The following is a 15,566-nucleotide window of genomic DNA, read 5'->3' as shown; positions in this document are numbered from 1 at the left end:
CGAAACGCCCGGTGTAGCGGTATCACTAGACTTGCAGTTGCAATGTACCAGATTTGAATCTCGACAAAGTTACCTATTGACCTGACCTGTTCCAGGTCATAATTAATTTTCAATCTGTTAATCCCTTCCTGTAAGAGTCGTAAGCCCATTGCAAAGCCTAACCTACATAAAACATAACGATATTCTTACAACGGACAGGATTCGAAACTAGCAAGCAAAGACAGTATGCAACATCTTGAAAATCATGGTCACTATTATCGGCTGCCACCGCCACCACCGCCGCCGCCGCCACCGCCACCACCTATGTGGTCCAAATTTCAGTAAAACGAAGGCATAACATTGTGTTCCATGGAATGCGTAAACGTTACAGGAAGAACACTTCAATCTTCTGGGATATATCGCTATGTAGTATGTTGAAAAACAACTGACATTTCGGAGTAACATACCGCGTCCGTCTTCGGGTTCAAAAAATATGTGGACCGTAAAAGCAGGTGGCAAGCAGAGCTCAATCCCAGAAGACAGAACGCGCTGTGAGAATCTCAAATCCCACAACGTCATAGGAGGACTTTGTAAAGTGAGAACTGAAGGCCGCTTGTTACCAAACTCCGAACGCACCAGTGTGAGCTCCGTTTAGAATCCGAATTAACCAGCAACGAGAGGTAAGCCGTATGGATACCGTATGTAGGTCGTGTCCTATACGTAATTCATGAATTGCTCGGTTAATATGGCCCCGAGTCTCCATTGAAGGAGTTAATGCGACGGGCACATAATCATCTTCAGTATGATCTCAGTCGTTAATATTAATACCGACCCTTCCACATCCATGTTGGGGCTGACTGCTCACTTCCCTGGANATATATATATATATATTGTCGCGTGTTTCCTAGGCAACGCGACAAGAAAATTTACGTGTGTTTCGGATTTGGACGATCACTCTTTACACTCACGAATACAATCATTCGCACTTATAGCGTCTTCGGACGTTTCCTCTTCAATATGATGCACTCTCGCACTGCTAATCTCGGTGAAGTGTCTTTTGCTCGGAGCTCAACTGTCCTTAGCTCTTGTTGTATACGAACTGTTATATCATGCACTCGGACTGAATAGGGAACACCTTGTCGAAGTCTTTTTCGGGTCCGAGTCCCTTGGGATTCGTGACCACATTTTACTGTCTCAGATTTGAGACTTACCTTTTCGTTGCCTCCTACGACTCGCAAGGGCCTTAGCTCTCGTCGGATACGAATTCTTATATCCTGCACTCGGATTGAATAGAGAACATCTTGCCGAAGGGTTAATTTCATCTTTGCTATACAACGAATCTGTTGCTGCCTTGGGAATACATTTCGTTACAAATAACGGTGGAAACCCCACTGTTATACTGTTATCTCCGGGGCAACGATTTGCTAGGAACTGCAAGCCGTTGACCAGTGATGGACGTCTTATAGTCCTGCTTTCAGGCAGCATGTCACAATATCTATTTCTCGCTGTAAATGATGGCGCGATTGAACAAACTGTATTAATACTGTCTAAATGATAGTTGTCTTGTTTTGTTTTTTGCTTGTGTAAATGTGCTTATGTTCTCTTTCATTGATCTTGCCTACTTTACATTTGGCCTCTGGGGTGTTGAGTAAACTTACTTACTTACTTACTTACTTATTTACTCATGGAGCTGAACCTTTCTGGAGGAGCCGACAATTCTGCAGATACTAAAGAATTTTCCAGCATTTTATGGAACCAGAAGGTTCATTACCGTGTTCATAAGAGCCCTCCACTGGTCCCTATCCTCAGCCAGATCTATCCAATCCATACCAGGCCATCCTACCTTTCTAAGATCCATTTTAATATTGTCCACCCACCTACGCCTTGGTCTTCCCTGTGGTCTCTTTCCTTCTGGCTTTCCCACCAATATCCTATATACATTCCTCGTCTCCCCGATTCGTGCTACATGTCCTGCCCACCTCATCCTCCTTGACTTGATCATTCTAATTGTACTTGTAGAAGAGTACAAGTTATGGAGCTCCTCATTATGCAGTTTTCTCCAACCTCCTGTCACTTCATCTCTCTTCGGTCCAAATATTCTCAACACGTAAATAAATACTGAACTGAATTATTATTATTGTTGTTGTCGTTATTGTTGTTGTAGTTGTCGTTGTTGTTGTCGTCGTTACATGCCCACTACTTTAAGCAGCACATATCGATTCACATTACAATAGATTTGTTGTCACCCCGATTCTCGAAACGACTATCGTTTTAGTTGCATTTGGTATTTATTTGAAACATCCCAACCCTCTGCAACACATAACACGGATAAATTCCATGGGTGTACCATGTGATGAGAATTTGCCAATCATGTTGATTTTGGTATGCAATTGTGCGCTAGAGCAATTTGGAATTCTCGTTACAAAAATATAGCCCTACTTATAGGCTGTCATGGTTAACGGAAGTGCAATAAATTTGTTACAATCCAACTCCACAGTCTCTTCCAAATCTATGTCAGTTTATACGTTTAACTTCTTACGGCCATGTCTCGATATAAATATCTCACACAGTTGTTCAAAGCAAGGATAGAGAAATAAAGCTGTCCGTGCTCTTAACTAATTAAACGCTACTCGAAGACGTATGGGGGAGTGGATGCATACATCCACGTATTCCTGACCTCGGCACTAGTTGGAGATGAGTGGTCATCTTCACGCCCCGGCCGCTTTATCAGCCGGGGAAATAGCCCTCGGAACTCATTGGACGTGAGGCTGGGTGGCTCCAGAACCGGTATGGATGACACGAAGAAGAGAAAATCTTACCCTTACCGGGACTCGAACTCCAACGCCTCAGCCGTTCAACCGGCAGCCAGTCGCTATACCGACTGCATTATTTCGGTGTTTAAAGTAGCGATACTAAAAAAATAATGCTTCAAATTGCTAGGGATATAATACTTACTATCAAAGAGAAAATAACTGAATGCAAAAATTTAAAACTTTCCAAAATACGAGGGCTGTTAAGAAAGTAACCTGCGTTTACTTTCGGTACCTATAGCAGGCGAGGGGGAGAACTCGCGCATGCGAGGTAGCGCGTCACACAATCACTGCCTTGTAAACCATCACATAACTGGTCACCTAGTGTTTGTTCTTGTCTCTACAGTTATGATGTCTCCTGCGAAATCCGTAACAGTCTCAGTAGGCCTAATACTAGAAAGGACGGTGGTGATGACGATGATAAAGATGATAGAAGAAGAAAGTGGTAGAGACGAGCGCGTAAAATATAATAACTGTACCAATAAAGAGCAATGAAACAAATATACAGAGAAGGAAGATGAATCAAACCTGTTCTGTAGAATTCGTTGATTGCATCGGCTGTCCTGTAAGCAATTACCTAAATATAATTAGGAATTACTCACGGGGTGGGCCATCTTGGAAACTGCTGCAGTTACTAAGCATATTGGAACTCGTAACACTTTGCAACATACACACGACATGTAACAGGAAATCACCCAGTGTTTATTTATGACGTAAAAGGTAAAGATAAGGTAAAGCTGTCCCTCTGCTTAACCAATTGAGCACTATGCTAAGAAGGTGTAAGGGTGAGTGGATGTATAGATCCACATTTTCTTGACCTCGGCGCTAGTTCGAGGTGAGTGGTCAGCTTCACGTCCTGCCCGCTTTACTCCCGGGGAAAGAGACCTCCGGTACACATTGGATAGGAGGTTGGGTGGACCCCCAGAGCCAGTCTGAACAATTTGGAGAAGAAAAAATTCTTGACCCTACGGGACTCGAACTCCGACCCCCCACCTCCCGGTCGCCCAGCCCGTAGCCAGTCACTATTCCGACTGAGCTATCCCGGCTTGTATTTATGACGTAGGAGTAAAAATGAACTTTCCTTGCGACTTCTTGACGCTTTGGAATAGTCGTTTACAGGATGCCGCAAACTGAATTTATATTAGCATAAAAATATAGAACAAACTACCATTTTCATGACAATTTTTTGCATGAAACTAGTTTTAAAAATTGCCATATGCTGATGTTCATTACGCGTTAATCCGCATTAAGCCATTTTTGTGACTACACGGAAGCCACATACAATTCTATATAATTTTTCAGTTAATTGTAAAATGCAAACTTTTACATAACTATAAAAGAGACGGCATACAGAACTCAACTGAGTTTTATTTGCAATGGCTAGCTGGGAACCGAAGCGCACCGCAACAATGCCCACCGCGACAACGTGCATGGTGCAACCACTGCCCATAGCACGCACAGTGCTATTTGCACATCAACATGGCGGACTACTGTACTCCAAGGAGCACACACGTCCACTGTGACTTTATGTAATGTGACATAACTACGCAATCATTGTCCGTTGCGCGGTAACGGATGGGAAACTATGTAACCAGCTGAAGCAATGAGTTATGAGACAGTCGCCAACCTGTAAGGAGGTGACATTGTTGGGATCCGTTACCAAGCAACGGATAGTGAAGACTTAGCATGTGATGCCTAAGAACAAGAGTGCACGAATCAGTAACAGCGTTAAATTACTTATAGATACGATTTACAAATGTTCAATAACTCCAATTAACAACCCAAATCCCGTGTCTAGTCACTAACATGTGGCAATACTACCTCATTTATTAATACGTAAATTATTGTTGAGCTTAGACATTTTTCATATAAGGAAAATCAAATTAGAAATATCACGTCACATACAAGGATTCTTTTCTTGTAGTATTCATCACGTCAGAAACGAAATGTAAAAGTCCTAGACCTTAACTGACGTCTACGGTGGTTATCTTGGGAATGTTATGAACCACAAATTAATTGTTTTTTTTTTTCGAAAAAGGCACGAGTCACTAATGGATTAGCGCTCATCAAAGCAATGCCTACAGCCTATCTCAAAATTGTCTGAGTTTAATGTTTCGTTTATTAAATAAATACTGCCGGTTGTATACCAGGGTTCATTTTGAAGAAAAGAATCGCTTCTCTCACCCGTTACTCTGATACAGAGTAAAACTAGACGATACTGCGTGAAAGGGTCATGGGTCAGAGGGGAAAATAATTCGTTAAACAGTGAGATCGTGAAATTAATGTTATTACATAAACATAGTTATGTTATGAGTATTTGCTTTGTTAGTCGTAATAAACACAGTGTATATAAATATATAATGGTTGATAGAGTTCGTTTCACAAGGGCATGATCCGTGGAGGGGGAGGGTGATAATTTGTTAAAAGGTAAGATAATGAAACAAATTAAGTACCAGACTCTAAATTTCGAGACCCACAGGAAAATATAATTTCATAAATACGAGAGACGAAACAAAATCAGAACTAGGAATGAAGAAGGTGGACAAACAAATACAAGAAAGTAAGAAAACTGGCTGAACATCTACTGAGAATGCCACCAATATGAGCTCGATATGGTCTGCATAAAAATAAATGTACATCAAGTATGGAGCCGGCTACCCACCAAGGCGGTCCGGGTTAGAGCCCAGGACAAGTCATGGGGGATTTGTGGTTGAAAAAGTGGCACCAGGGCAGATTTTCTCCTACTACGTCGGTTTCCCCTGACAATTCTCATTCCAACGACTGCTCCTCACTCATCATCTATCGTCCGGGGCTGGTACAATAGGCCAATTAGTGCCCGCAGTACCAAGTGGACTGTCTCACCCCACCCCAAGAAAACTAAAAAGAAAAACTACAACACGAAATAAAACCCAGTAGTGATCAACAAATTTGCATAGAATATTCACTTTTGACACACGAATTAAATTGATTACTAGATCATTTAGGCAGTGCTTGCTTTCTCTTGAGTCTATACACAAGTAATATCGGCTAGGACACCGTAGACCGATTCTATATGTAACAGATACGAGGTAAATGGAACTGAACAGTCTTTAGGCTTTTACTCTGCTATTCCGACATATTCCCACTCAAGGCATTGATGTCTGTATGTTTATTCTGTGTTTGTGTTACCCTGTATTAAGGTAGAGGCATTGTGACGTGCTGAGCACTCGTCCAAGGGGTCAAACCGTCGGTGTAAAAAGAAAATTGAGAAACTGAAGCAGAGGCCAGGGACAAACAAAGGGCTACAGAGCCACTGATATATGTATGAATGAATTCCGACATACTGCTGGAGGCACTAAGCAGAATCTCGAGAAATCTTCGTCAAGGTAACTGTAAAGTATGCCCCCTTGAATGCGGGCTAAGATATGTGTCAGCTTAATCAATCCTTCAGCCACGTACAACCGTTTTGTAAAACATACACGTACGTGTATGTATGCCTGTATACATTTTTTTTTCTTTCTCTTCGCTCCCACTTAGGGGTACAGGACTGATTTCTAAGTTGTAATGATGAATTTTACAGACGGTAGGACTCCTTGGACGGGCGATCAGCTCGTCGCAAGGCATCCACCTAAACACAGAGCAACACAAACACAGAATAAACGCATACACACAACAAACATCCATGTATTGTGTGGGATTCGAACCCACGATCCCGGTTTCCAAGCGAGCGAAGACAGTACATGCCTTAGACCGCTCGGCTACCGTGACCGTTGTATATAAGTATAAATGAGTAAAATTGAATGCAGAAATTAATTTCAGTATAACAGATTAAGATATGAAAACAAAAGCTATATTACTCCTTAAGAACTCGACTGTAATCGCCAGTTGCCATGGAAATAAGAGTCTTAAATTTGCAATCACTGCAGGTGATTTATTCATTATCGCCATTAAATTAAAAGCGAGAGATGACGAACGGTTGCTTTTCAACTACCACGCCTTGGTCCTTTGTCAACGCTGCGTCTTTTTCGCCGGCGTCACAAAAATATGGAGCACTTTCAGTTTATCTTTCAATGAAATGGAAATTTTAGCTTCAAACGAAGTCTAGAAATGTATACTTGAAATCTGAAAGAGAACACCACATTGAAATAAAAATTTTACTTTTATCTCTTACTGTTTCTGTTGATAGAAACTGAGTTTAAAATTGAGTTTATAAAGTTAGCAACTATGAAGTAATTTTGCTAATATTGTCAGTTGCAGTGAATCTTTGAATAAAATATGAAAAAAAAAATGTTCTTTATTCCCTTTTCAATTCCTAGCTCGTGTCAAGAAAAACTGAACCGTTTTGAATACCTATTTACACGATTTATGGTGAAGGGACCAAGTCAGTTATGAATAAATAAACATCTTCGCGATTTATTATAACGCAGTGAGAAGTCGAGCACGAGTTTGTAAAACGTTCATTGTGAGATAGATGGCAACACATTCGTTTCTTTTGACAGCAATGTACATAACAGGCGGTTGAAAAGTTTACACGTTCACAAGGGAATATATTGGTTTCTCTGTGTGTTCATTTCAATTTAATTTAGAATCAATACTTGATGAGTTTTAGAAATATACATGTTATGTGAAACTGTACTAAAACTGAGAAACGCAAATTGCATGAACCAATATTAACAATACATCAGACCCACAACGTAATCTCCTTTAATAACGCAAACGTTACAAGCTTGGTTGTAATAATATTCGGATAATTTGGAAGAGTTTCTCAGTAAATTAATTAAATTAAATCAATTTAACTATAAAAATTAAGGTCAATTATGGAAGTTCCTATTTGTTTCTCATATTACATACGAAGCTTGCTTCTCCACACAACCTGAATGAGAAAATAACCCGCAAAGTGAACAGACGTGACGCCGTGTAGTCCGGTAAAGTTCGTCGAAATTCCTCCAAAACATCGTTACCTCTGCTAGACTACACGGCTTCACGTCCTATATGATAGGCCTACTTTTCATACTGACCATCGAGAACAAGTCCAAAATTCTGCCTCAATGTTTTCAATTGAGGATGTTACTTTATGCACAATTATCCATATTTGTATGAGGCGAGCAATCTGAAAACTTATAGCAGTTTAACGTAATTACGGCTCTATGAACTTCGGGAAAAATATGTGTTTTCGACTAATCTAGGACACATTCAAAAGAGATTAGTGTTCATGTGTATTACGCTAGTTAAATCAATTTTATCACCACGAGTCGCAAAAAACAGGAATCATGGATAGAGTATCTTACAAAAAAAAACCGGTATATTAAGACTCTGCTTATAAATGTTTATTTAGATAAGTGAATTACGCTGAACTGGCTAAAGGTAGGTCCAATGGCGATTCTACAGGCAGTTACGGCCATCCAACATGCGATAAATGTTCTTTTAGCAGTGTTATGAAAAAAAAGTTAAAGCTTTCCGTGTAAAAGTTCGTGGAGACCCATAGGGTTCTGAGACGTCGAGACTCCCACATTTTCTAGACAATCGGTTCACAGATGGCATGAAGTTGTCAGGCTTACGCGCCGGCCGCCCTTAACCCCGCAGGAAGAATCCTGGTACTTATTCCTGTTAGAGGCTGAGTCGACCCCAGGGCCATAGTGCGGCTGGAAGGATGTGAAGGAACCTGCAGGAACCTCAAATCTCAGAAATTCTCAAACAGAAGAATGTGTGTCCTTTCTATTGGGATTGGAGCCAACTTTCATTTCCGTAGACACACTTGACTGCTTTACACACAAGAGTTCATAACATGAGGGATGAGAATGTTATTCTTCTCGCCTGTTTTTGCATTTATTTCTTTGTTTTTTTGGCTCTTACGTTGCCCTTAACTGAGCCCTGGCCTTCACATGTGCAAGATAACTATACAAATGTTAATTGTGTTGGAATGTGGGCTATAACAGCAGAGTGGACGTTGTTTGTTATAGGCTCAACGTCTTGCTGAAAGTCATCAGGATTGGACACCGTGTTGTAAAGACTATTCACATTTATGGCCTCGTGACTACAGCACGGGTTTCTGCTTAAGTACACTCACATGCGTACAGATTTCCTGCAATTTGAACTCCCTAACAACATGCTGTGAGGAGTACAAATTATGAAGCTTCTCATTATGTAATTTTTCAGTTCTCCTTTTATTTCCTCTCTTCACCATTTCGTTTTTTGTACGTACGCAGTTACGAATTAATTTTTTTTATTGCTAGTGGGGTGGGACTAAGTCCCTTGTAGTGCGGACACTTCTGGCCTATTGTACCAGCCCCAGATAAATGAGGGTGATTGTAGAGCAATTGGTGGAATGAAGATTGGCAGGGGAAACCGAAGTACTCGGAGAAAACCCGCCCCAGCGCCACTTTACCCACCACAAATCTCACTTGATCAGACCCGGGACCGAACCCGGACCGCCAACCAAAAAAACCCCCCCCTCAGCGCCCCTTTCCCCACCACAAATCTCACTTGATCGACCCGGGATCGAACCCGGACCGCCGCGGTGGGAAGCCAGCGATTAACCGCTTGAGCTATGGCGCGGCCCTACGAATGAAGTTAGTATGTCTTGTGAAATAAATTTGTAACCAATGGTTATGTAGGGTTAGAGGATGCCAAACTTTTTATTGAACTGATAAAATTTATCTACGTATTAGGAATATGTAGTTTTTTCTGAAGGTTTACGGATTTTTACAGGGTAATTATTAAATTCAATTTAGCATATTTTAGATGTAAAAGTTCCTTGCATAACAAAAATTGAGTCACTGAATAGCAGCTAGTGAAATATTCGTTTGTAATGTAAGTTTTTTTAATGATTTTGTGTGTCAATGTAGGCTTGGGTTTTAAGAAATTTTAGCGGTCTTTAAGTAGCCTATACATGCTTCCTATATACGCCTAAGGTACAAGCAGAATACGGTTCAACAGGTTCCTGGTTCTTTTATGGCATGTTTATATTTGTACTGGACCATGGCGTGTTAAGTATAACGTTTAACTATATTATTTATACAGCAAAATAATGACGACATATTACTACATTACGTACCGTACGAGTATATTACACATACTGTATTCTTGCACTTTTTTACCCATGTCTATGAGAAGCAGAAGAAATAAGTAAACGACATGTATAAATATTCGTCCTACAGCCTTCATAAACCTCAGAGCATGGAGTTGGTGCAAGCTTTACATACGGCATCAAAATGTAAACGTCCAGGCATCTGGATACGGCAGTCTACTGCTGATTCAAAACGTAACGTTCTTTCAAATTCGCCCATCGAGAACCGTACTTGCTACCTGGTTATGCCTTCTCGGTGGGCTAATAAGGTGACAATTCCAAGTTCAAAACCAGACAAAAAAGCTCGTAAGGGGGAGATGAGATATGTTAAAACGGAGTCGCTGTTGTAGACTCAAGTAGGGCACTGGAAACAGCTGTAAGGAACAGAGTAGGCTGGCGAATAGATGTGCTCTTCTAGAATGGACCTAGAGTTCCAGCACATATTTGAACCCTTCCCCTTCTTGCTGAACAACACTGGATAAAGGAATCAATAGACGCACACTGCTGGTATCACGCATATATATAATCCCGTATCTTTATCCATTGGATGGCGCGCGTCCAAAACCCCTACTAGCAGCCGCCACGAGCCTGAAATAACCGGCAGACGGATTCCGCTCTTCCGCCATTCGCACAGCCGCCCTACAGGGACCAACTAACAGAGCAGGACCTGGCCTGTTGGAAGCTCCATTCGGGAAGATAACAAGCGAGGGAAAAAAGCTGTGCTTTGAGGTGCCTCATCGACCTTGGTGATTATTTATTCCGGACAAATATCTATTGTCGCAGGTATCACACCCAGAGTTTTTCTCCAGATGCTTGATTAATTAACGTATGGGGAGTGGAGCTATAGCTCCACCGTTCTTAAACTCGGAACTAGATATGAGTGGACTGTTTACTCTCCCCGAGGAAGAAGCGCCGGTACCCGTTGGAGAGGAGGCTGCGTGGGGGTCACAGCCGGTCTGGACGCTGTGGAGTATAGGATAAACTCTCGCCCCTGTCAGGAGTCGAAACCCAATTCTTCGGCCGCCCAACCCGTATCCTGTCGCTTATCACGGCTTCACTATCACATTCTATACTCGAAAATTAATTTTCAATGTACGCCGTTATATATTCTCCATATAAAACATAGCAGTTTTGATCCACGATATGTACTCTCTATCTGTAGGGTTGAAGGCTGGCAAAGTTCAGTTTGGACTCTACGTAAAACAATTAATGAAAGCTCAGACTTAAGAGAGAAGAGCCTTCTGTGATGTGGTGCTATGCAGTACGGTACGGTACCTCCATCTTCATTGTCGAAGGGTAAGCCGTGGAAGCCAACAACTAAGCTGCAAGCAGCGTGACCGCGCGTGGAAAAAACGTAGTACGAATATAAGCCAGGGTAGGCGCTTAGAGTGAATCGATAGGACTAAGGAGAAGAGATAGGATGGAGGTCCTTAAACACGCCGTCTTCGTTCGAGTGTCCGAACACATATAGAAGGCGGGGCTATCAATGTTCCGATTACTGCTTGCTTCGAGTAGTCTCCAACCCTGAATATGGAGAAGACATGTTCCTCCGAAACGTCGGCTGACTTTCACCGGACTATAAGACTTTAGATCCCAGAAAACAGCCGTAGAATTCTACATAACCACTACGCAAGAAACTCAAATCCTACATGAGAAAATATAGCACGCTGGATCATGAACAGTTGAAATAATCTGTAATGAAACAATTTACTGTGGCCTCCTCTCTATTGGGCGTTTTGTAGCAGTTACTGGAACGTGAAGCTGGCCACTGTATTGCCGAAGTTAATAAAGTGTGGAGCTCTGAATCCATCCCCCATACGTTTTCACGGCATTGCCTTAAAGACAGAACATCTCGTCCTTCACATTTATAGCACTAATTAATATATTAAAGGTAAGGGGGTCAAATATATTAATTTCATAATTATTTCATTCCTCATTAGTATTACTTGGTTTGTTAAACCTGGAAGAAAAAGCTATCCCTGTCATAGTCCGTGAAGACCCATACGGTTGTGAGACGTCGGGGCTTCCACATTTTCTCTAGACAATCGGCTCACAGATGGCGATGAGATTGTCAGCCTTACACGCCGGCCGCGCTTTACCCCCAAGAATATTCCAAGAATACTCCTGGTCCTCATTTCTGTTAGAAGGAGAGTCTACCCCAAAGAGCCATTGAGCAGCTGGAAGGATTAGGTATATTGAAAAGGTCCACCTCATCAGGACTTGAACCCGAGACCTTCCGGTTTGTAGCATAGTGACCTAAACCTGGAAGAAAACCACCACTAACTTCTTACAAACATAGGTTCTAAATTAACTGCCGAACTATAGAGCCTGACATTGTACGCAGCTGTTAACCAGAATTTGCGTCAGAGTTGAAGATTATGTGGTCTTCTGGAATGCGAAGTGATGTGGTCAGGCCGACAGTCACCAACTTCCCGGAGGAGCATTATGTCTCCATCTTCAGAATAGAGGAGTGTGAAAGAAATACTTCTCCCTAATCTGACCATCTTTTATCAGTCCCTGTCCGTACTTCACCCTTTCTCCTATTCACTCTGCCCTTTAAGAAAGGCCCGACGTTTCCGGACTACCGTTCTCGTTATTTCCATCCGCTTCGTATCGCTTCACTCGGAACCATTACTACCCAAGACGTTCGCTCAAGCAGTAACGCTTCTGGCTTATAGTCGAGAGGTTCCCGGCTCTCGGTCTCAGCCTTTCGAGGATTTCTCCCTCCTTTCGGGTAAACGCCGACATTCGGACAAGACCGCTTCCTTCCACATCCTTTCCGATTCATTATTCACTATTCAACCAATCTACAAACATTTTTTCAATGGCTCTTCAAGCCCATTCAGGGTCCAGGGTTCTTATTCAGTTCCGTAATCATTCTTCACAGACGGTAGGACTCCTTGGACAAGTGATCAGCCCGTCACAAAGCCTCTACCTAAACACAGGTCAATATAAACACAGAACAAACACATATACACACCAAACATCCATGCCCTGAGTAGGATTGGAACCCACGATCCCAGGGTCCGAGCGAGCGAAGACAGTTCATGCCTTAGACCACGGCGATAAAAATATTACAAACAGAACCACAATTTCTCACATTCATCCAGAACTTGGATGACGGCCCTTACAAGGGCCAGTCTTTATACTGCTATCATTACTCCTATTGGTTCATAAGAGCCCCGATCTCTACGACTCCTTCCTCTGTTACCGTACACATTTTTCACAATACGCTTACTCTTCTGCCCTGAAGATGACGGCAGCAGGTTCCGCCAAATCCCCCCCCCTTGAGGTTAGCTGCAGGCAAAAAAAAAAAAATTAAAACGGACTGAGAACTGAAATAATAATGGCGCAGTAGCGTTAGTATCAGTAGTGACTGCAACAGTGACTGCTGTGACTGCTGTTTTAAGCAGTGTAAGTAGCTCGTACTGTCACGTAAATGAGTGTGACTACAGACGGGTTTCGACTGATGGCTCAGATCTATTGTTTACTTTGATAGCACGCGATTACACTTTACAGTTCACTATTACAGACACACTAGTGCCCACATTCACGTCTTCACTGCCGTTGCTCGGTAGCGGTTTCAACGACAGATGTTTCCCTTCCTCTGGTTCATGAACTGCCAACATCTTCAGCTACCAGCTTCCCACAGCAACAGCTCACAACTCAACCCTAACAGTTCCCTGACTGCAACCAAGTCCAAGTCCAAGTCACATTGCGACTGACAGTCAGTAAGTCTTGGTGTCGAGCCCCAGACCAGATTTTTATTACTGTTCAACGTTACGGTTTGGTTCTTTTTGTGGGGCACCCTCTCTGACGAGAGGACGGGTCTGTCTTTTTAACATGTTACTGGCCCTTGCCAGAGCAGCCTTTCTCGGGTTCGAGTCCCTTTGAACTAGCGACCGTATTTTACTGTCTCAGATTTGAGACTTCCCTTTCCGTCGCCTCCTACGACTCGCAGAGTCACGGTGGAGGTATTTGACCCCGCCTCCACACGGGAATTGACTGCAACCGCTAACTGGTCCTGGTTATAACAGTTCGGCACGGACCACACAGAAAACGTCTCTTGTGTTGTGTTCTCTCTTTTCCATAGAAACATGCTTGTTTGCGGAGAAAGTTGCTTAGTAATGGCTGTTATATAGTCGGTGCCTAGTAAACGTGTCTACATGCTAAATGTATTGTTATGTTTGTATGTTCGTATGCACTGAACCTGTGTCCCGCAAAAACACAGTTCTATGGTTCTAAGTAAACTCGAATCAATAAACTAAATTAAAGCAAACCAAAATTTCCTCCAAAACTTTGGCAACGATCTGCCAGAGTAGACATTGTCACATCACAAAATGCAGTAATCTTCATGCGCTTGAGAACCTCAAATTTCACATGTCTCGCATATGCCTACACTCGTGCTACGGTCTTACTTTGCCTTAATGAAACCCTGTGGTCAGCAGTGGACCGCAAGAGTAAGAAACCGCGTGGGCGTGGGAACAACTTCACCCACCCACACCCCCACCCAGTACCACTTAATGTCGAAAACTAGCGCACGGGATTAACTCAGCTTGAAACTACCCCTAAATGGAAGTGGATTAGTTCGCAACTTCTCAGCTGGGATAATAAACGGAGCATGTACAGCCTGTGTGAAACTGTTTGGCAGAGTCAGCTAGCTGGCTTCTATATGATAATTAGTTCTTGTTAATGGAATTCGAACTGACTAGTCCCACAGGAAAATTAGCATATTGTACATTTCCACGCAATTACTATAAAGTTTGCGAACAGTTATCTTCTACAGAAACAAACAGTTTCACTGCAAAGTGATTTTCAATACCGAGTTGCATGAGCAAGCCTGGGATTAAGATGCCCCAGCTCTCCTCATGTATGTTAATGTATGTATGTTAATTTTCTGCATTACAAAGGATTTTGCAGTCAGAAAGTAATTAAACCTGTTTCTTAGACCAGAAGACATTTCATGACTACATGAAGGTTTGTAATACGTACCCTGAAACCTTGAAAGGGCCCCCATACTCATTGGACAGGAGGTCCGGAGGGCTTAAGGTAATAAAATAAGTTTTGGAAGTAAACAGAAATGATTTCTTTATGTAGTAAAGGAACGTTAAAATTATTCTTTTTGTTTACATATTTCACTGCAGAATCTTACTGATATTTGTACACTTCTAAACAAAATAGAGGAGCCGAGATAGCTCAGTCGGTATAGCGACCGGCAAAGGGCTCGACGGCCGAAGGGTCCGAGTTCGAGTTCCGGTAGGGTCAAGAATTTTCTCTTCACGTTGTCCACACAGGTTCTGGGACCCACCCAGCTTCCACCGGGAGCAAGTCGGCCAAGGCGTGAAACTGACCACACACCTCTTAACTAGTCCCGAGGTCAAGAATACGTGGGTCTATACATTCTCTCCACCATACGCCTTCATGGCGTAGTACTTAATTAGTTCAGCACAGGGACAGCTTTTCCTAAACAAAATACACAAATGACGGAATCTTGATTCAAAAATTTATTTTGACATCAATATACACAGTGGAGGCGGGATAGCTCAGTCGGTATAGCGACTAGCTACGGGTTCGACAACCGAGGGTTCGGAGTTCGAGTCGCGTCAGCTTAAAAAATTTCCTCTTCTGCACATCGTCCAGACCTGCTCTGGGGTCCACCCAATCTTCTATCAAATGGGTACCGGGGCTCTATCCCCGGGGGTAAAGCGGCCGGGGCGTGAAGCTGCCCACTT

This window comes from Cryptotermes secundus, unplaced genomic scaffold, assembly GCF_002891405.2.
Source record: "Cryptotermes secundus unplaced genomic scaffold, Csec_1.0 scaffold1184, whole genome shotgun sequence".
Lineage (NCBI taxonomy): Eukaryota > Metazoa > Arthropoda > Insecta > Blattodea > Kalotermitidae > Cryptotermes > Cryptotermes secundus.
Note: the sequence above shows the minus strand (reverse complement) of the source record.